Source organism: Sinocyclocheilus rhinocerous, unplaced genomic scaffold (genome assembly GCF_001515625.1).
Source record: "Sinocyclocheilus rhinocerous isolate Xijiao unplaced genomic scaffold, SAMN03320098_v1.1 scaffold539, whole genome shotgun sequence".
Lineage (NCBI taxonomy): Eukaryota > Metazoa > Chordata > Actinopteri > Cypriniformes > Cyprinidae > Sinocyclocheilus > Sinocyclocheilus rhinocerous.
The window spans coordinates 291,561-313,740 of NW_015653003.1; the positions used below are offsets into that span (position 1 = coordinate 291,561).

The 22,180-nt window shown below is 36.6% G+C and overlaps 1 protein-coding gene across 1 annotated transcript in view; it reads left to right on the forward strand.

Annotated features, from left to right (window-relative positions):
- Positions 1 to 9,801: 9,801 nt before the first annotated feature.
- The window catches only part of LOC107715462 (zinc finger homeobox protein 3-like), a 349,927-nt gene continuing 337,548 nt past the window's right edge, over positions 9,802 to 22,180 (forward strand). Inside the window, exon 1 of the mRNA XM_016521610.1 lies at positions 9,802 to 9,832. The gene's annotated coding sequence lies outside the window, so the exon portion shown is untranslated. The remainder of the gene's footprint in view (positions 9,833 to 22,180) is intronic.

A 22,180-nucleotide genomic window follows, 5' to 3' on the forward strand; every position in this document is an offset into this window, starting at 1 on the left:
TAAATTAATTTACTGTTTAAAAACTAAAATCTAAACTCAGATTCAATCAGAAATATTTTTTAATTTATTCATGAATGTTGCATTTCATTACAAGCTCAAGCTGGTGAACCAGGTAAATACTACTACTACTACTACTAATTATTATTATTATTATTATTATTATTATTATTATTATTATTAATGTAATACTACTACTACTACTACTACTACTACTACCACTACTACTACTACTACTACTACTACTAATAATAATAATAATAATTATTATTATTATTATTATAACAAATAAGTGAAGATTTGAATAATAGAATACTAATGTAGTTGCTACCAAATGAAGTACATGTATTTATCAATCTGTTGTTCTTTCTTCTGCACTCATTTGTTATTTCTATCTCTTCTGACTCAGAAATCTCATCCTTTCTTTTGCAGTCTGCCTCTGCTTGTCCCTCTAGGTCCAGGTCACCTCAGAAGTCCAAACACACACACACACACACACACACACACACACATATATATATATATCACAGGCTTCACCCTATATCTGGCAGCTTTAGTCTGTCACCATCTCAGCGCACAATCACATCAGATACACACTGACTCACACACAAATTCACACCAACACACACGTTCACACACACACACACACACACACACACACACACACACATTGAGATGCAGGGGCTTTGTGCAGCCCCTCATCCGAGAGACCAGGAGTCTGCAAAGGGAAAATAAAGCAGGGTTATCATCTACAGCCGCAAATGTGTCTGGTGTGAAGAGAAAGGCCATTTTGATTGCTCGTCCAAGAGAGTGAGTGCAAAATATTGTGTATAATAATGTATGGTAATGCAGCTGTTTTTATGGCCCTGTTTTGTCCCTATCTGTCCCATCTCAGTGCTCCGAAATGCTCCCATTTACACTCATCTCCACAATTTAGAGAATTCCTGCAAAGCCGGCACAAAAAAGCGAGATGAGAAAGGCTCCTTTCTTCAATTCTCTCTCTCCCGAACAGTTTGTGTTTTTCAGCTCCACTGAACTTAAAGAATTGCAGAGTTAACATGGCTTCACCCCAGGCCCTCAGTCTAGTCTGCAGTATGCTTTTACACTAGATGCCAGTTTGAGAAGATTTCAAGGTAATAGCACTATAGTCTTCTATATCTACCCCTATCGTACAGGACACTATTACCTCTGCAGTTCATTTTTAATAAACCTTATTCTCCATTCCGCAACTATGTTTTATCGCAGCGTAGTGTTTATAAGTCGATACATACAATTGTTGCGTTAAGGTGCTGCTTTTGCCTGACCCTTAAAATCATTGGTGTAACATAATTATATAAAGTCATAATAAATAATATATATATATTTTTTAAATATGAACTCAATGTAGATGTTTATATATATAATTTTTCTTGTATTAATTTGGTTAGATCTTACATGCACTTTTATGTAGTTCATTGTGTTGCAAATGCACTGTAAAAATATTTTTTGAGGTTGTAAATAAAGATTACTTGAGAATATTTTATAAGAAAATACTACTTCAAAATGTCATGTTTAATTCAGTGCGTTACTTTCTGTTTCTTTGTAATTAGTTGTACAATTTACTTGCAATATCTTAGTGAAAATATTAGTTTGGTTTTGTCAAACATGTCACAAAACAGCTGGGAGTTATTTTATAGAATAGAAAAGGAATTTATTTTTTTAAAGAAAGGACATTTTTCTTTTTATTATTAATTATTCATTTATTTCTTTTATTTAGTTTATATTATTCATTTGTTAATTAATTAAACATATTTAAATCATTAATTTATTTGTGCATAGTCTGCTTGTATTGTTTCTGAGGACCTTAGAAACCGCTTTGAATTTTCAAAAATGATACTTTATACCTCACTGCTGTGGGCAGGACCAGTGATCTGGGATGAAACGCTTTGACGGGTGTTTCTGCACACACAAGCAGGGAATTCAGATGTTCACACAGAATAAAGCCGTTGCTGTCACCGCTGGGCCTTGTATTCCTTATCCTGAAAAGAATTGCCTTTTTTCCCCCTGTCCTTCTTTAACATATAACATATTATTTGTGTTTATTGAATTGCGTTTTTCTAAATTTTTCTCTCTCATGGTAATGCTATTACTATCTTGCTCTTGACGAAGCATGATGGTCTCTGTCAATGTCATTCTCTGGCGGTACATGCAGAGGGGCTCTTTGAAAGTTTTCTTCTGATGGACAATGTGTTCTCAGGTGCTTGTTATGGACAAGGCTGAATGTAGAGTAGCTGAGATGGGAACATTGTGGCTTGTGTTGGTGCCGGACTGTAAGTCATTTCTAAATGCTTTTGTGAGCCCCGCTGGAGGTGTTTTTCGCTTTGGTTTTTCTGGCCGAGCACAATAGGAGTAATCTGGGCAGAGAGCTGCTCCCAATTGCTGAAAACTGACAAAAAAAGGGGCTTGGGATGGGGGAGGTTCAGAGTCCGACTACTCTAAAACCTCTCTTAAACAGGCAGCAGCGAGAACTATTTCCTCATAGAAACCCTGCTGATGACGTTTTATTCCAATCCACATCCATTTCTTGGTTTTAATTATTTTAAAAATGTCCTAAATAGACATATTTGCTTTTGTTATAAGGAAATTGTTACTGTAAAGTTATTTTAAAAAGTTTTGTTAGGTAAAATCATGAATATGAAATTGTGTTTATGAAAAGAAATGATTAGATCCCAAAATAGGGATCTAAGCTATAATTGCGATTATTATTAATTTTTTTTATATCAGTTCACTAATTAAATCCAAATGGGTTCTTCTGTAAAATTAGAATTGGAGAATTAACATTTTTATTAAAATATTAAAATGTAGTTATCTACATGCATCTACATCATTTCTCAAAATTACATTTTAACACATTTTTTTAATAAAGGGCATTTCTCTGAAATATAATATAACATGAATCAAGATGAAGCTGTTCTAAGCATTCCTGTTGGGACACAGAGAGGAAAAGGTTTTTTTTTTTTTTTTTGGACATGAGGGTCTTGACCAAACCGCTGAATCCGTGTCCGCATGAGCAAAACAGAATCAACAGAATCCTACGGTTAAAAGAGTGAAGACTAGACCATCTCTCACTCTAATATTTTTCATATTTTTGCCATTTTAATTTGTAAAAAAATAAAAATAAAATTATAGGGTCTTGACCAAACCGCTGAATCCGTGTCCGCATGAGCAAAACAGAATCCACACACAGCTACGGTTAAAAGAGTGAAGACTAGACCATCTCTCACTCTAATATTTTTCATATTTTTGCCATTTTAATTTGTAAAAAAATAAAAATAAAATTATATATATATATATATATATATTTTTTAAAGGAAGTAAAACAAATAAAGTGTTACCATATATATATATATATATATATATGCATGTATTCCATTTTTTTTCTCCATCAAAGCGGCGGTAGGGAGCGTGTCAACAATGTCATTTTTTCATTTACTCATGTATGCTTTCAGTGTAATATATGTATAATTAAAAATATCAAAACATATAAAGTATATTTACCACTAGAGCAAAATCTCTTTGAATCATCGTACATTGTCATTGTTGTTGCTGAGACAGAGATTGTGAGGGACTGGAGGAGGGGGTTGTGTATGGCCAGTTGCCCCTTATTTATTTTTCATTTCTATTTGTGTCTGCTGATGTATCAGGACCATCCATATTCTGCCTCTTCTTTGAATAATAATCAGAAATAGAGTGGGCCCCATTTTTTACCCTCCTCTTGCCCTTCCATCTCATCAGCTGCTCTGATAGCCATGAATCTTGTCACTCAATTTTTTCATCAGGATGTGCATAGTAGGGGTGTGTGAGAGCGTGCTGAGAGCGGCCGCAAGATGACCGCTCAACCTACAACGACACACACACACACACACACACACCTGCCCACCCTACTTTTGCCAGGCACTTTAATTCAACTTCACAGCGATTTTACCAAAATGCCTATTGCATTACCACCATTCTAAAAGTTATGCATAAACACAAGCATCTGAAAAGTACTTATTTAAAAAAATAAAATAAAAAGCCTTCACAGAATAGCACATCTTCGCAACATGGTTTTGGTTGTGCATTAAGCAGGTTTTCACCCTCCATCTGGTTTTTGCTGGTTGTCAGATTTCCTCTTCCTGAGTTCCCATATGTGCTCGGCATGTCTTTTGTTGTAATTGTACAGCCTTCTGTACTTTGTTCCTTCAACTTGAACTTGACACTGTTTTCTTTCTTGCAGTTTTTTTCTCTTACGACTTTATACGAGGCTGGAGTGATTAATTTTGACAATGGGCATTTTTTCCCCATCTTCAGGCAGATAGTCGCAGTCTCTTTGACAGCTGTCATTTACCATTAGCCCTGTGCTGTTCGCTGGAAATAATTTGATTTCTTATTCCTGTTTGAAATGCTGCCAGTGGTATTGGTCGTGCCTTGATGGGGAAAAGCTGCGGCTCACATGCACTCGCGCAGTCGCACGATTCAGTGTAATCACTGCCTCTCCTGAGAGCATTAATTGGGTTTTAATTACTCTTAATTGCAGAAGTTAATTAAGATCATTTTCCCAATGTTAAATACTCACATACGTTAAGTGGGGGGAAATAATTAAGCTTAATTAGTTAATGAGATTAATGATCATTAGTCATATGGCAGGTATAATTGTAAAAATTCCCACCTGCAATTAATGCTATCACATATTTAATGAACCACAATGCATATCAAATGTGTTAATTCCGACTTTCTCAGATAATTAATTAGTGACGAGTCAGATTATACTAACAGGTCACATTTGAGATGTGAATAACAGCTTCTTTATGTCGTATCGTTAAATACAGACTGTCTTGATGAGTTTTACAGCACAGAGCTGAATCGTTTATATTATGCTGACTGTTTAACTACACATTGTTTATTAACAGAAAAAAATGGTGCATGCACATTTTTATTTCAATAATAAAATCAAATGCAATTTTTGGGAAATTGAATTGAAATTGTAATTACCTTAATGGTATTTCACATCATAGCACACTATAAACACTGCTTATTAAATTATATAAAATAATGCAAACAAGGGATATTTCACCCCAAAATTAAAATTCTATCATCATTTACTCACCCTAATGTCATTCAAACATGTATGACTTTCTTTCGTCTGCAAAATACACAACTGTTTGACACGCACACACACACAAACACACACACACACACTATATATATATATATATATATATATCAAAATTTTGAATGACTTGAGGGTAAGTAATTGACAGAAATTTTATTTTTGGATAAACTATAGCTTTAATATGACTGAAACAATCTGACCTGATTCGTATCTCTTTAAGATTACTACTGCATATAACCCCATTTTACTCGACACGTATTGTGTAGCAATCTTTAATGTGGTCTGAAATGATTCCATGCAGTAAAATACCGTGCATGGCGAGGACAGCATTAAATTCATCAATGGTGGTAGATTGACCCTGTGTATTTTATCACACTGATGAAGTCCTTGAAGGGGACGTGCTCTCCGGATGTGCCCTGGCCATGCACAGAATAGAATAGCGCCAATCACATCACTTAAGTTTTATAGGAAATGTACTATTTTACTACATCAAATGTTACATTTGTAATGTGGCTGGATGTAGCTGGCAAAGTGGTGCGGCACATTACATCGCTTTAGGCTTTGTTAGCTCTCTGTTTTTCTCTCCATCTATATCTTTCATTTGTCCACACGCAATGTTCCCTCTCTCTCTGTCTGTGTTCAATTGGAGGACTCGGTCTCTGTCACACTCGGTGAAATTGTATTTCAGGAAGATGGATCCTTTTCCTTATATACATGACACGCAGGGAAGCATGACCACCCCATCCCCCCGATACTGAGACCCGTGGCTTACCTATTCGCTCAGCAATACACATACATGTTGGATGTGCACGCAAACTACACACTCTCCTTTTTGCCCTCGAGACGTTTTGCTGGTATTTGCCTGTGTTATGACGTTCAACTGACCTGACTGTTTTGATTCCGGAGCCGTGACGCGATACGTGAGCGAATACCACTCCGATACATTTTACAGTAAAATCCAGCCACATTACACTCTTTAAAATAAAGGTTCTTTATCAGCAGCTTTGATTCCATGAAGAACCTACAACATCAATGGAAACGTTCCATTGCACAAAAGGCCCTTCATAATGTAAAAAGAAAAAAAGTTCTTTAGATCATTAAAATGTTCTTCACACAATTTTTGGTTCGCATGAAAAACAGCCTGGGTTCAAATCCTGACTCAATTCTGTAAAAACTACTTTTTCAGATATAAAAAATGTGCTTCATTTGGTAACATCCAAACTAACTGGTTTTATTCATAATACAATGTTTTTTTTATCTGACTTAAGCAACTTCATAAGCTTGACTTAATAAACTTGACTTCTAAATTAACTTGTTTATAGTTAAGTTAAAAATGTTATTTAATCAGACTAAATCAACTTGACAAATTATGTTACAGTTACATTTTATTTTAAGGTGTTGTTACAGTGTAATTACACAAATAAGTATTGAGTAATATTAATTAACTACAAGTTTAGGGTAAGGATTTGGTTTAGGGTTAGTTGCTTGCAATTATGCATACTTTACTGTTATTACTGTAGTAAGGACATGTACCATTAAAATTGAAAATGAAAATTCTGTCATCATTTACTCACCCTCAACTTGTTCCAAATCTGTATGAGTTTCTTTCTTCTGTTGAACACAAAAGAAGATATTTTGAAAAATGTTTTGTTGACGGTAGCCATTGACTTCCATAGAATTTTTTTCCATACTATGGAATTCAATGGCTACTGTCGACTGTTACCTACACCAACAGCAATTTTTCTTAGTTAGATCAAGTGGAAAATTTGCGGGTTTTCAAATAAATTAATAAAACCAGTTTAGATGTCCATCAGGCTAAACAGGTTGATTTATTCAGATTACACATCATTTTGACTCGAATAAAGCCAATAAATTGAGGTGTTACAACAAAAAGTACACTTTTAAGTAGTTTTTACAGAATTGGGTAGGGGTTCTTTATATGGTAACATCAAAACAAACTGTTTTTATTCAAATCAGCCTTTTGGAACCTGTATTTTTAAGAGTGTAGGTTGTATGCTGGACGGTACATGATACACCTGTGGGCGTTGGCTAGTAGAGGCCAGAGACGGTGGGATTTACAGGGTTAGTGCTGTTTGTCTCCTCTGGGCACTACAGGGAGTATATGTGCTCCGCGGGTGGAGCCAGACTTCGCCAGGCCCCATGTTCACCGAACTCAGATGCTACGGTGCCTAGAGAATCTCCACCGGATGTGTGCATGTGCAGCTGCGTGTGGGTCAGAGGGCCAGCAGAGACTCCTGGATGAGCCGGGCTGGTAGGCAGCAGCAGCAGAAATATAAACTAGATTAATAAAACAACAGTGCGGGACTCAAAGGAGCCAACAGACCCCACTCAACTCCCCTCCCTCCTTGTTACCGGCGCTCCCTAATATCAGTGGGAGACCGGGCTTCACGGGCCCCGCAGAGGCATCGCCGTGTTTGATTCCGCTTGTGTTTTCCCTCTCGTAGCGCACTCCTACTTAACCAGGACAAAGATCATGTGTGGATGAGGAGCAGCGGGCCCTGCTCTGTCTCTCCGCTCCTTCTTGTTATCCGCCCAGCTTGCCTCTTCTCATATGCTCCAGTGACCCCAAACACACATTCATTTGCACAGCACCAGCTCCATCCTCTGCTTTTAACTCACCTGACTTTTGCGGGCGAGTTTGAGAATTGGAAGGAGAATTAAGAATCATGCACGTTCACACTGAGAGAGCCTGTATAAACCTGGTCACTCCAGTTGAATTGCTCCTTCTGAAGTTCATTTGCTCGTCCTCAGGCTTTAATTCCATGGAACAAAATGTCAAATCTGGTAAACTGCAATTTTGCCTGTTTCATTAAGACAATATACACTGAGAACCTGAAAGTTTTCTACATCATCTAATCCAGAAAAAATAGCTTTTGATGGTGTAACCTAATTTGTCAGGTTGATTTAATTTGATTTAATAACATTATTGACTTGAATAAAACCAGTTAGTTTAAATGTTACATTTTTAGGTCACATGAAAAAAAAAAAAGGATAAAACATGTTTATCATGTTTTTAGCATTTTAACATGCTAATTTTTGTTTATCTTGACACAGTGACTCAACTTTTTCAGGTAAAAAAAAATCATTTGGTAACATTTAAATTAGCTGTTTATTCAAGTCAAAATTATTATTTAATCAGATTAAATCAACCTGACAAATTATGTTTCAGTTAAACTACTTCTTTTGGTTGCACTACATTTTAAGGTGATGTTGTTACAGTGTAATTACACAAAATGAACTGCATGTACAGGTTGCAGGTTTTCAAATAAATGAATAAAACAAGTTACTTTAGATGTACATTAAGCATAAAAGGCTGATTTATTCAGATTAAATGACATTTTGACTTAAATAAAACCAGTTAATATACAGTTTTTTCAGAATTTGGTTGGGATTTGAATGTGGGTTTCTTTTCATGCTAAACCAAAATTGTACCACTTTGCTACAAAGCACTTTTTTATTGATTGATTGAATTTACCTCAAAAATGTACTTCACATGCAAACATCTAAACAAATTTTTTTATTCAATTGTTAAGTCAAAGCGTTATTAAATCTGACTAAATCAACCGACAAATACCAACAGAAGTCATTTTTGACAGCACTTTGGTCAACCCGTGGTTGTTTTTTTTAAATGTGATATATATATATAAAGTAAAGTAAAGTAAGTAAAGAAAAAAAAAAAAAAAAAAAAAAAAATTTTATGGTTTAGTTCAAGCAGAAATGGATTGTTGAGGTAACAATTGTAGGTTACCACTTTTTCCTGTTCTTTCTACTGGTAACCTTTTCAAAAAAAGGTAGAAACATACTGCATGTTTGTCTGGGATACCAAAAGGAAGGTTTAATGTTCTTGTGTTCTTGAGATGGTTTAGGATTTGGCTTTGTAATAATCCTATGCTAAATTCAGATCTAGAACTGTGCTTTTCTGTCTCTCTTTTCCTCTCCCTCTCTTGTTTCATCTCTCATGTGCTTTAAAAAGTGATGATAGCGCATGGCTTCCCAGCTAGCGGAGCCCCAAGGCAAAATGTACATGGCTGCTAGGTACTGTTACGCTTTCTGCTTTTAGAAACAAGCAAACCCCCCTTAAAGGATGCTGTAGTGTGGGGAGGGAATGTCTGTGAGCCGGAGAAAGGGAGAGAGAGAGAGAGAGAGAAAAGGTTGAGATAGGAAAAGAGAGGAAGAATTGGGAGGCAGGGGATGAACGTAGCAAGGAAAAAGTCCGAGAGGGAGGGAGCGCTCGGCTGTCTGAGAGAGAGAAAGAGGAAAAAAGTCCTCACAGTCCTCCAGTTCTTTGTAGAACATTTAGCTTTGACCCTCCCTTGCTTTTTCTCCTCCCTTCCACCTCACACACATACACACACTTCCACACACACACACACACACGCACACACACAGGCCAACAGATCTGCAGGATACAGTAGTCGCCAGCATTTTATATCTACCACAGTGCTGTTTTAATACATATCTCCACTACAATAGTGTACTTGTGCCCACAGGTCGCAGTAAGTAGGATTAGGGGCCGATAGACAGCCGCGCTTGACATGTTCATGATGCAGTGAAAAATACATCCATACAGATAGCAGTGTAAGGCATGAGCTAGAAACCCTTTTTTCTTTTTCTTTTTTTGGTTGAAGAGTAAAGATTGCTTTGGCTGTGAGCTGAGGAGAGACTGAACCCGAGGAACTCTGGGTAAGTTGTGGGCTTTTTTTTCCCTGTCTCTGCACTGCTGATTACCATGCTGCTGATTGATTGGATCATGCTTCTGGATTATAATGGGCGCTTGTCACCCGGTACCTGATGATGAGAGAGAGAGATAGAGAGAGAGAGAGAGGAGAACAATTGACAAATGCAGGGAGGTTTGCATCACTGAAAGTGACACAGTGTGATTTTTGTCTGTTTACTACTGTGCTTGCTGGTCGCGCGTGTGGTCTCAGTGCCGCCTGGCCGCCCTTCGTTAGTGCAGCCGGCACGTGCTGATGAGGTTTCGGGGAGGGGTTAGTCTGATGCCCGCGAGTAGCGGCAGGCCTTTTTGTGAATATGCAGATGAGGGGCGCGTGCTGTGCGCGAGGGGGGCCGAGAGTGTTTACGCTCGCCCTACAGGGAGTCTGATGCTCGACAGATTGCAGGATTTTTTTTTTGTGTGTGTGTGTGCGATGCCGTGTGAGGTGAGATGGGAAGAAGCGATGGAAAGATACGACCTGCATGGAAAAGAGCGGAAATGGCATTATGAGCTCCAGGCTGTATTTTCATGCCACTGACAAGACATGATGATTGCTGACCCCCTCCTGTCGCTCTCCAAACACACACGCGCGTGTGTGCTCTTCGGCCCTCCCTGAAGTGCCGTGGCTTTTTTCAGCCTCATTTGCATGTCAAAGCAGTGGAAGACACTGTGCAGATTAGTATGAGATGACATAACGATGTAATGAATTAAACACTGCCGTTTAGCTGTTGCACGGGGCGGCACTGCTCCCGGAGCGCATGGGAAACTGACCCACTGCTCTCCCCTCACTGTTTCTCTGTTCAGTATTTACAGTCTCATCTTTTTTGCATTATACCACTTTTCTGTAAATCTGTGCCTGTGAATATGTTTTATAAAAATGTACCAATAATTTTTTTTTACTTGCCTTTAAAGTCTATTTTTTGACTATATTCATTCTATTATTTTATTCTTCTATTTTTTTCCTTAATTGCATTGTATAGTATAATTGAGATACCATTACATTTTTTTTTAAATACGTTTATATTTTTGTATTTTCAGTTTAATTAAATTTGTTGTGTTTTTGTCATTTTTATTTGATTTTTATTACAAATTTTTTATATATGTCTATAAAGTGTTTATTCATTTTTATTTCGGTTTTAGTTGAGTTATTTTAGTACACCAAGTTAAAACTTCTGTAAACGAAAATGAGAAGTGTTGCTCTGGCCCCTGATTGAATAAGATAAGTGCCAGGTTTTTATATTTTATTTTATTTTGGTTAATGTTTATTTTATCTGAAGTAACTAAAATGTTTTTGTATAGTTTTAGTTTTAGTTAACCATAAAAACCCTGAATTTAATATTATTAGGGCATACTTGCCTTGTAAGGCATACTTGCCTTGTCACTCAATGGCCTAGGACCTAAATACATAGCAGATATGTTCACTGAATATAAACCTAACAGACCACTCAGATCATTAGGATCAAGTCAGTTAGAAATACCAAGGGTTCACACAAAACAAGGGGAGTCTGCTTTTAGTTATTATGCCGCCCGCAGTTGGAATCAGCTTCCAGAAGAGATCAGATGTGCTAAAACATTAGTCAAATTTAAATGCAGCCTCAAAACTCATCTGTTTAGCTGTGCATTCATTGAATGAGCACTGTGCGATGTCCGAACTGATTGCACTATATTCTATGTATAATAGTTTTCTTAAATTCATTTTAAACCTCTTAAATCAATTTGTAAATCATTTTCAAAGTTTTAAATTCCTTGTTTTATTGTTGTGATTATTTTTTTTCTTTTCTTTTATGTAAAGCACTTTGAATTAACATTGTGTATGAAATGTGCTATACAAATAAACTTGCCTTGCCTTGCCTTGCCTTACTGTATATTTCTCCCCAATTCAAATGGTCTGTTTTTCTTGATTCTTCAAACATATTTTCTGTGGTGCATTCCAATTTTAATGTAAAAATATTTTTTTTTAAACAGTCAAAAACAAACAACAATAGACGAATCCATAAGTATTTATAATATTGAAGATACTATTAATTATTGCTACTGAGCAATTCATCCGTGCATGTTTTGTTTCATTTGAAATAACAGACTTTTCTCTGGTGACATATGCTGGACTTCTCCAATTATTTTGTCCACATAAGCCTCACCCCTTTCTTAAAATCGCGTGCAAGCTCGCATTCAGATCTGCCTCCTACATCTCAAAATCTATCCAACAGCCAATGAACAGAACCAGGCCCCATCCCTTCTTTTTTTTTTTTTTTTTGATGTGCATCATAACATGGAAGAAAAGATCTCACAACTTTAATATCCTCTGTTCTTTCTCACAGCTAACAAGTGTTTTAGTCCAACTCCAAACTAGTTTTACTCCCTTAAAACATTTTTGGAGATTTGAATCTGAAGGTTTTCAGTCTCATTTATCTACTAACACTCATGCAATCGTACACTGTCCTTGTCTGCAACAACAAACTGATTGCAGTTAATTAACACAAATAATCATGCATGTCCCACATGTACATTTTATAATGTGATTCAAGATTAACTCAACGCCCAAAATGTCAGTCTTCATAGACCAAAAATTTAAAAATATTGAATACTAGATATAATAGATACATCCCATGTAAAGTCTACATCTAACAGAGTGAAAGACTGAATGCAAAAACGAAATTTAGCATAAAACAAAAAAAGGACCTCAAGTGACATTTTATAATATTTATTTGATGTAATCATCTGCCCAAAACAGTTTTTCATACCTTTTTTCTCAGCAAATAATATTATAGGCAATTAATTGTAATTAATTTAAAGAATTAACTGACATATCATGTATTTGATTTGATTCAAATTGTTTAATCAATTGACAGCTCTGATATTAATAGAAATTAATCACTTTCGCTGGTTCTCTTAGTTATAAGACTGTATTGTGCTGGTGACTATGAAGACCATTGCAAACACAATTTACTATTACACTGCCTGCTCTCTCTCTCATTCACTCTCTGTCTATCTATCTATCTCTCTCTCTCTATATATATATATATATTCACTATGTCTTTTCTCCTCTTTCTGTCATTTGTGTCATTTGTCATGATCTTTCCCTGTCATTTTTGCATTCTCCTCCTCTTTCTCTCGTTTTCTTTCTCATCTACGCTGCTGGTTTTTGAGGAGGTGTTTGACAGCTATTGTGTGAATGAACTCTTCAACTCAGTATATTATAGTTTGTTTTACATTGCAATAACTAGACACGCTGATTTCCTCCTGTAGCGGCTCCTAAAACCATTTCTACTCTCATCTATAAAACACACACACACACACACACACACACACACACACACACCCACACATCTCACACCTCTCATGACTTTGGCAATAACCCGGCGTGAAAAAATCTACAATGAACCTCCTTGGGGACTGAGAAGTCCCTAAAATCTCATAGTCTGCTGAGAGAGAGAGATGGCTCGTGTATGTGTGTTAATGGCTTTGTACTGTTGAGCCACACATTGATTGATGTTCAGGAAGAGGCAGTGGTTTTATGAAGCTGAGAGAGACGGAGGCACGGTGGGCCGCTCTCCTGTGGGTCTCGGCGGTAACACAGCCGAGTGTGTCACACATATCACCCATCCGCCCCTGACAGGCTGGAGAGGCTGCCACCATACTGCAGGAGTGTCTCTCTACTATTGACCAAGTCACCTGAGCAAACTGGCAGGCAGCTGCATTGGTCCCCTGTCTCTCCAATCTTCATTTTCTCTCTTTTTTTTATTCCTTTTTTTATCAACTCAATTCACTTCTCTTACTCTATATTGATTAGAGTTGTCCAACGCTGACTTGATATCTGTCACGTTTTTAGGACGCCGGCTCTCTTATTTCAATACATGAACTTGAAAATTTGATAATGACACAAAAAGTTTGATGTACAACTTAAGGCTAAAAAATCTAAAGTATAGACAAATGTTTGCATTATCAAAAATTTAATTTAGATTTATAGTGATATATGGAAACACTAATTTGACTGATGTCACATACTTGATAGAATGTTCTCTCTGCTTGAGAAAACCAAGTGAGATCCTATTTATTTTCAAATAAATAAATAAATAAACAAATAAAATAAAAAAATAAAATAAAAAGGTGAGCTTATTTATTCATTTATTGAGGTTATTTTCATGCCTTATAAAGTTTTAAATAGTTTGAATATATCATAATTTGAATTTATTAATAATTTTAAACTTGCTGTTTAAGTTAACATGCATGACAAATACTAACTGTTACGGGGCAACTGAGACGAGAAACGTGCGGATCCATGTGCAAAGCTTTATTCTAAAACATAGTCAAAACAGGCAAGGGTCGGACAATGGCAAACAGGTATATAGAGGGCAAGACTGAAGAGTAATCCGAAACACAGGCGATGGTCCAGGTGAGGAATAAACAGTATCCGAACAGGGCAAGACGAGAGGTGTAATCCAAGACAGGCGATATACTTCAGGGCAGGCAGAGATCATACAGAAACGAGATATACAGGCTAGGATCAAAACACGAAATTACTAAGGCAATAATGCAAAGCTTTATTCTAAAACATAGTCAAAACAGGCAAGGGTCGGACAATGGCAAACAGGTATATAGAGGGCAAGACTGAAGAGTAATCCGAAACACAGGCGATGGTCCAGGTGAGGAATAAACAGTATCCGAACAGGGCAAGACGAGAGGTGTAATCCAAGACAGGCGATATACTTCAGGGCAGGCAGAGATCATACAGAAACGAGATATACAGGCTAGGATCAAGACACGAATGACTAAGGCAATAAACAGAATTAAACTAGACTTTGACTCAGAACTAGAAACTCAAACTAGGACCGATAACTGGCTCCGTAAAGTAGCTACGTATAACAGCATAAATGCTAAACAATACTTGGCGTTGAATGGTGGTGTGAGACTGATTTATATAGTGTGTGTTATTAGTAGCAGCTGTGTGTGATTGGTTTCAGGTGAGCTTGTGATTAGTGCAATGGAGCATGGGAAATGTAGTCCAGGGTGATGTGTAACAGTCTGTGTGGCGTGAGAGTCAATATAATGGGAGGGCGACTTCTGGTGGCAAGCGGACGGAAGTTCATGGACAGGATTCGTGACACTAACACAGTCACTGCACTGGAAAAAATGTGTAGGGTTTACATTGAAACAATTTTCACTCTACTTTGACAGCTTTCACTCAAAATTGAAATTAATTCACAAATAATTAAAAATAAAATGGCAATTAAATTAAATGTGAGATTTTGAAGTAGAAAGAATAAAAGTATTTTTTAGTCGCACAAAACACTCAAATTATCTTTGTTTTATTTACAACTTTAAAGTGAGGGCAATTGTTAAAATTAGTTGTTGATTTAATCCTTAAAAGTTGTAAGACTAGTTATGAAATTAATTGTATAATTTATTCCTTGTGTGTAATTTAATCCTTAAAAATAATTTGATCCTTCTGGTTGACTTACCAGCTGATTGATATATTTTATTAAAAAGGTTTAAACTCATTTCAGTTATAATATAGGTTCCACTTAGACATTTGCCTTAAATACACATTATTTAATAAAATTAATATTAAAATATTAAATCAGTGACATGCTATTATTTGATACACAATGTTGTTGAAATCTTTTTTTAATATCAAATTTGCCCTCACCCATTGTTACAATTGTCTCTGATTTTTAAAAACTAGATTTTTGCCGAAAGTCAAATTGACCAGTAAAAACTGTCCAATGAAAGGATCATGTTTCTCGTTCTTTCGACAGACGGGCTGAGTGGCAACTGAACAATCAATGAGTTTCCTGTCGTAGTACAAATACCTCATTGATTTAATTGATTTATGTATCAAGCTGTAATTTGATTTGCCGTTTCAGCATGAGGGAGGCTGAAAACGGTGAAATCCGGGGTTGTGTTGTGTGTTTCTCCACGGTTGGAGTAGTTGAGGAGGTGCAGTGTAGCGCCAGACTCTAGGGTAATGAGGACGCTCTCTGACAGCTAGCCTAAAGTGTATGGATGTGTTTGGTGCTAGTAATCGGCTGCATGAACCCCGGGGGATGGGGATGTGTGTGTGTGTGTGTGTGTGTGAGAGAGTGATTTGATGCTTTATGGCTGTGATGCACAAGCAAGAACACACACACACACACACACACACACACACACACACACAAACAGGCAGAACTGTGGTCCTCTGGGATTCATGCTTCGCTTCCCTGCCGCTCGGCTAAACACACAGAAGCAAATGCATGACCACTCATAGAACACTCTTTATTAGAATGTATCTACAAATCATACACGCACTCACTCTAATCCATACCAACATGCATCCCACAATCCATCTCTCATTGGTTCCCCTACTGAGATGAAAATATTTCAACTTATCAATGCTTCTTACCTTAAAGGAATTAATGAATAGCATCGCTTACATTCGTAATGATGCACCGAGTTAGAAAAATAATATCGTAGCCAGTCGTTGCAAAGTATCGAACGTGTGGAATACCAAACAAATGCTTTTCCAATATGGCCAAGAACATGAATAATGTGATATCATTTATATCTTGTGTGAGCATGTGTTAAGGGGTCCGAGCCGAACTCCTTGCTCGTGTCACTCCACACTGCAGTTTCCACTTTCTCCTCTTGGTGCTCTATTGCCAATAACGAGGATGGGCAGGAAAGGGGATTATTGGTATTGATCTACCCAAGGGGATCATTAGGAATCACTATCAATCCACAGCTCTGTGCCGCACAGTACCGGCCAGCACAGACATTGCCAATTTGTCCCTATTAGAGAGCCGGTCTGTGTGTGTCTGCTCGTGTAGAGGCCGCCTGGAGCCCAGTAGTGCCACAGATGTGGCTTTAATTGCATTATAAGGTTTGTTTTGCTCCAGACCACATCTCAATTTGAGTTTTGGAGCCTGTGGCAGTGGTGCCACTGATACGATTAATATAAACTAGTCCCTATTGGACCAGTGAAATTGCACACACTAATAAATACATATACGATGGAATAAATATTGATCGTGCTTGCTATGTGGACAATACGTGTTTGACTTGATTTCCACAATTTGCGAGTCAGCGAGGTTGTTATTTTGTCTTGAGAAGCTGCAATAATGAGTTTGGGTGTGTACACAGCTCGTGTAGAGGCCGCCTGGAGCCCAGTGCAGTTAGGCTGGCTGCTGCTGACCTGAGGACAGTGGACAGTGGTGGTCACCTCCTAACAGAGCTCCCGAGAGACACACACACACGTGAGATCCAAGTAAAACGGGTGAATGATGTGAAAAAGAGGACAGTCCACTAATGAAAAAAGACGCATGTACTTCATCAATGCAGATTTTAAAGGGAAAGTTGACTAAAAAATGAAAATTCTGTCATTGTTTACACTCATTCCAAAACTGCATGATTGACTTTCTTCTGTGCAGCATAGAAGGAGATGGTATTTTGTGAAATGTTTCAGTGTTTTTTGCCCATACAATGGAAGTCAATGGAAGCCAAAATAGTTTGGTTACCAACATTTACATTTACATTTACATTTAGACATTTAGCAGACGCTTTTATCCAAAGCGACTTACAATTGGGGGATACATAAAGCGATTCTTCTTAAAAGAGGCAAACAGATACAGGAAGTGCTTGTAATACCAAGTTTTTAGACATTGTTCAAATAAGTACACGCTAGAAAGAGAAGGAATAGATGAAGAGATATAATTTTTTTTTTTTTTATGATGATGATGAAGTCAAGTAGCTTTGAAAGAGATGAGTTTTCAGCTGTCGCTTGAAAATGGTCAGGGATTCAGCACTCCAGATAGGGGTGGGGAGATCGTTCCACCAGCCAGGAACGGTGAACGAGAATGTTCTGGAAAGTGATTTTGAGCCTCTCTGTGATGGTACCACGAGGCGTCGCTCACTAGCGGATCTCAGACTTCTGGAGGGGATGTAGATTCGTAGTAGGGAGTGGAAGTAGGCGGGTGCTGAGCCTGTGGCTGTTCTATATGCAAGCATCAATGTCTGGACCTTGATTCGAGCCGCAACCGGTAGCCAGTGCAAGGAGATAAAGAGAGGTGTAACATGGGCTCTTTTGGGCTCACTGAAGACCAGTCGTGCCGCTGCATTCTGAATCATTTGTAGAGGTTTGATTGTGCTTGATGGAAGTCCAGCCAGAAGAGCATTGCAGTAGTCCAGCCTAGAAATGACAAGGGCCTGGACAAGAAGTTGTGCAGCATGCTCCGTTAGAAAGGGCCTGATCTTTCTGATGTTGTGCAATGCAAACCTGCAAGATCGAGCGGTCTTTGCAATGTGGTCTTTGAAGGTCAGCTGGGCATCAAAGGTTACACCAAGATTTCTGACCGAAGTTGATGGGTTAATTGTAGAAGAACCTACTTTTTAACATTCTTAAAAATATATTTTAAATGTATGCAGGTTTGGAATAACATGAGAGTAATGGACAGAATTGTCATTTTTGGGTGAGCTACATGGGTATTGGGTGAATATGTATATTTATAAAGGCATGTCAGGGTCAAATAAGCAAACTGTAAATAGTAACCACAACTTTAAAGTATTTTTGATGAGCCTTAAAAAAAAACAACATTTTGACAAATATGAAGTAGCCAACAAGTGTTAAAAAACAAACATTTACATACATACTTAAAAAAATATATAATAGGAATATTCATTATTTATATTTATGTATTATTATTTATGTAATTATACATTATATTATATTATATTATATTTGTAATGTCTTTACATTTTTTTATAATGTTTATTTCATTTAACAATAATAATAATGAATAATATTTTTTTAACAAATTGTGGTAAAAGAACAACAGCATTTCCCTTATTTTTATGTATGTATGTATGTATGTATGTATGTATGTATGTATGCATACTGACACAAAAATACTGACACTGATACTTTTTCCAAATCAGTGATTCTGTTTTTTTGTTGTTTTATGTTTTCTGACATGTTGATGTTATATATTTTACTTGGATGTTATAAGTTGCACTGAGTAAATACAGCTGGATGAAACCAAATCTGTGTCCGTCTTCATTTCAGGCTGCAAAGCAACAAATGTGATTATTTTATTTTATTTTCTATACCCACTGTATGTATGTATGTATGTATGTATGTATGTTTCTTTGGGTTCATTAGGTTGAAAACATTTAAAATTATGCATTTAGCAGCTGCTTTTATCCAGAGGGACTTTTTTGTCTACATAATAATGCCAGGTTTATCAGACAACTAAATAGGAACCATGTTTTGCCTTATAGCTATATGAGCTATATGGTTATTTGACTCTTTTTAGAACAACTTTTTGAAGATTGTTTCTAAATAATTTTTTTTTTTGGAGCTTAAAAAACCTCTCCTGTAGCAGCAGACTGAAAAACTTATTCTGCTTCAAATAGAAACCTTTATTTTTACAATTTTACATTGAACATTAATTTTTTTTATTGTTTCGTGTGCTTTCTTTTCAAGAGTCAGCTGCTAATTTTACTCATCGCAGCCCTGTCTGGATTTCTTATCAGTAGCTGCTTTGCTTTCCTGAACGGTTTGTTGATCAGTAGTCACGGTCTCTGTGGTACCAGACTACATGAGTGCTCCTACATCACATTTTAGATCAGACACGCACTGCGCTGCAAAAAAAAAAAAAATTCTGTTGTGTTGTGTTATCACTTCGCAATGCAAAGTCTAATATCACTGTATCGTGAGCCCTTCAATATCCCTCTCTTTCTATTTCTCTCTCTCTTCTCTTCTGTCTTGTTTCCTGCCAAGTGAACACAAAAATAATTGCTAAATTTAATAGACCTTCACCTTCAGAAATCTCATGCTTCTTTATAGGACCTCCCGTCTTAACCCAGTACATTCAACAATATGTCAACAGTGAAGCACGCTCATAGAAATGCACAGATGTTTGTTCCTCCACATTTTAATGGCTTTTATGAAAATCCATCCACCTCAATAGCATTTGGAATTTTGTTATAGAAAAATCCATGACAAAAGATTTGTCCCCTGTACCTGGAGAATACTGATGCATTATTCTGGGATGGTGTGAATGAATACAGGGTTCTGTGGGGAACTGCGGAAATTTAGTGTGTGATGAATAAAGGAGCAATCCGTGAAAAACAAAAATGCTGGTGTACGCGAGTACAAAAGTATACATGTACTTCTATCAAGGATGTCGGTACTGATTTATCCTGGCCAAGTGAGGCAAGAATGTCCAGAGACCTTTTTTCCCATGACCTTTGACCTCAGCGTGGCCTCTGTGACCTGGAGCGGCTGCTGATATGGACTTTCTCACAGCCACCGCTCAACATGCTGACCATTTAAGATCTAGACAGACAGATTACAGGTACACTGATCTACCAGAACAGAAAATGCATTCAAAAGAATATTTTTTATTGAAGTGATTAAGTGCCAAATAAATATACATGTTAAATTATGTGTATTAAATTGAGATTATAATATTTTCAGTTACAATAAATTATTTATCAAATCAAATCTTGGCTGCATGATTGTTTATGTTGTCGCAGAAAATGTAAACCGTTTTAACTGTATTTTATCCAATTTTATCCATACACAGAGTTTTTTTTATTTATTTCATTGCAAAATATAACTATATTATTATTAGCATCTACCAAGTGACCAATGGATTTGCACCAAATTACTGTTAGTTTTATTGGACATATGGCCTTTTTTTTTATTTATTGCGTGACGCGATATATAGTATATAGCAAATCTCAATTGCCTGATTTTTATTTGTTTATTTATTTAATATTGCCCAGCTCTTTATATGAAGTTAACTTCAAGTCAACTTTATCTGCATGCATACAGTACAGTGGTGTAGGGTGATATATATTATGTAGCATATTTTAAATACTTGGTCGGTTGTATCATTGCAACATGTAAACTATATTATTACCCAGTTCTAATCTGCTAATTGCATACTTTAAGACATAAATATATTACGATGTTATAAACATTAACATTATGATTTTCTGTTTTGAAATAATGTGTATTGTGAAAAGCACTACATAAATAAATTAGATTAGACTTGACAATTTACAAATATAATAATAGCTAGATTAAAATAAAATTCTACACCCTGAAAGTAAGATTTAAATTAAAACTACTTTTATTGAAGCTGGACAAATCAATGAGATTTTTAAGGGTCAGATCAGGTGGAAAAAAGTGTTTTCATGTAATAACTGCACGTTTGTGATTTTTGCAGTGCACACTGTGCTGTCACAGCCTCAGTCATGAATCTGCGGCACACAACACATGTCCCTCAGCACCACCATTTTATCTCAAAGCCATGTTCACAGAAGAAAGAGTCGATGCGGGAACACCTAGAGAAACACTTAACCATAGACCAGACTCAAAACCACTACTGGTCTATATATATATATACATATGTATTGAAAATCAGTGTGCATGTGAAATAGCTGAATGAGATAAACTGAATGTATGTTTTATTTTGATGTAATGTTGTGACGCAGCCCCTCATGGTGTTGGGTTTGTCCAATAGAGGGCAGTATTCACTGCCCAGAGCATGACCACTAGCACAGCTTTAGAGCATTGTCTGAACAGTGTGATTTTTTTCTTCTCTTCCTGTATTCTTTGTTTTTGCTTTTTAGTTGATTTATTTATTTTTCACACAAACATATCTTGCACCTTTGCTGCTTATATTGTTTCTACATGCTAGCTTGATCATCCTTTACCTTCATACACATCCACAAAACACACATACACTACACATGGTGCACACACACACACACACACACACACACACACACACAGTCTGGTCAATACATGATACACATATACACACATCATATCACACACGCACACACACACACACACACACACTATACATGATACACATACACACACATACATACACTATACTTGATACACATATACACACATCACACACGCACACACACACACACACACACACACACACACACACATGATAGCTTGATCATCGATTGCTTTCGTTCTAATATAGAACGATATAGAATATATAATTATTCTATATTTAAATAGGGATTCTATATCTTTATCTTTCTATATTTTTGTCTTTAATACTATATATATTTATTACACCATGTTACACTTTTCTATATACTGTACTATAATGTATAAAAACAGTGAGATAACAATACATTATATACTATATTACAATTCAGTATTAGACATATTATGCATATTTCCTACACCAAGTTACACTATTCTATACACTACACTTTACTACATGTGAGAAGGTCCCAAACATGACTAGCAAAAAACTAAACAAAACAAAACCAACTAACCATAATCATGCATAGTTAGTAAA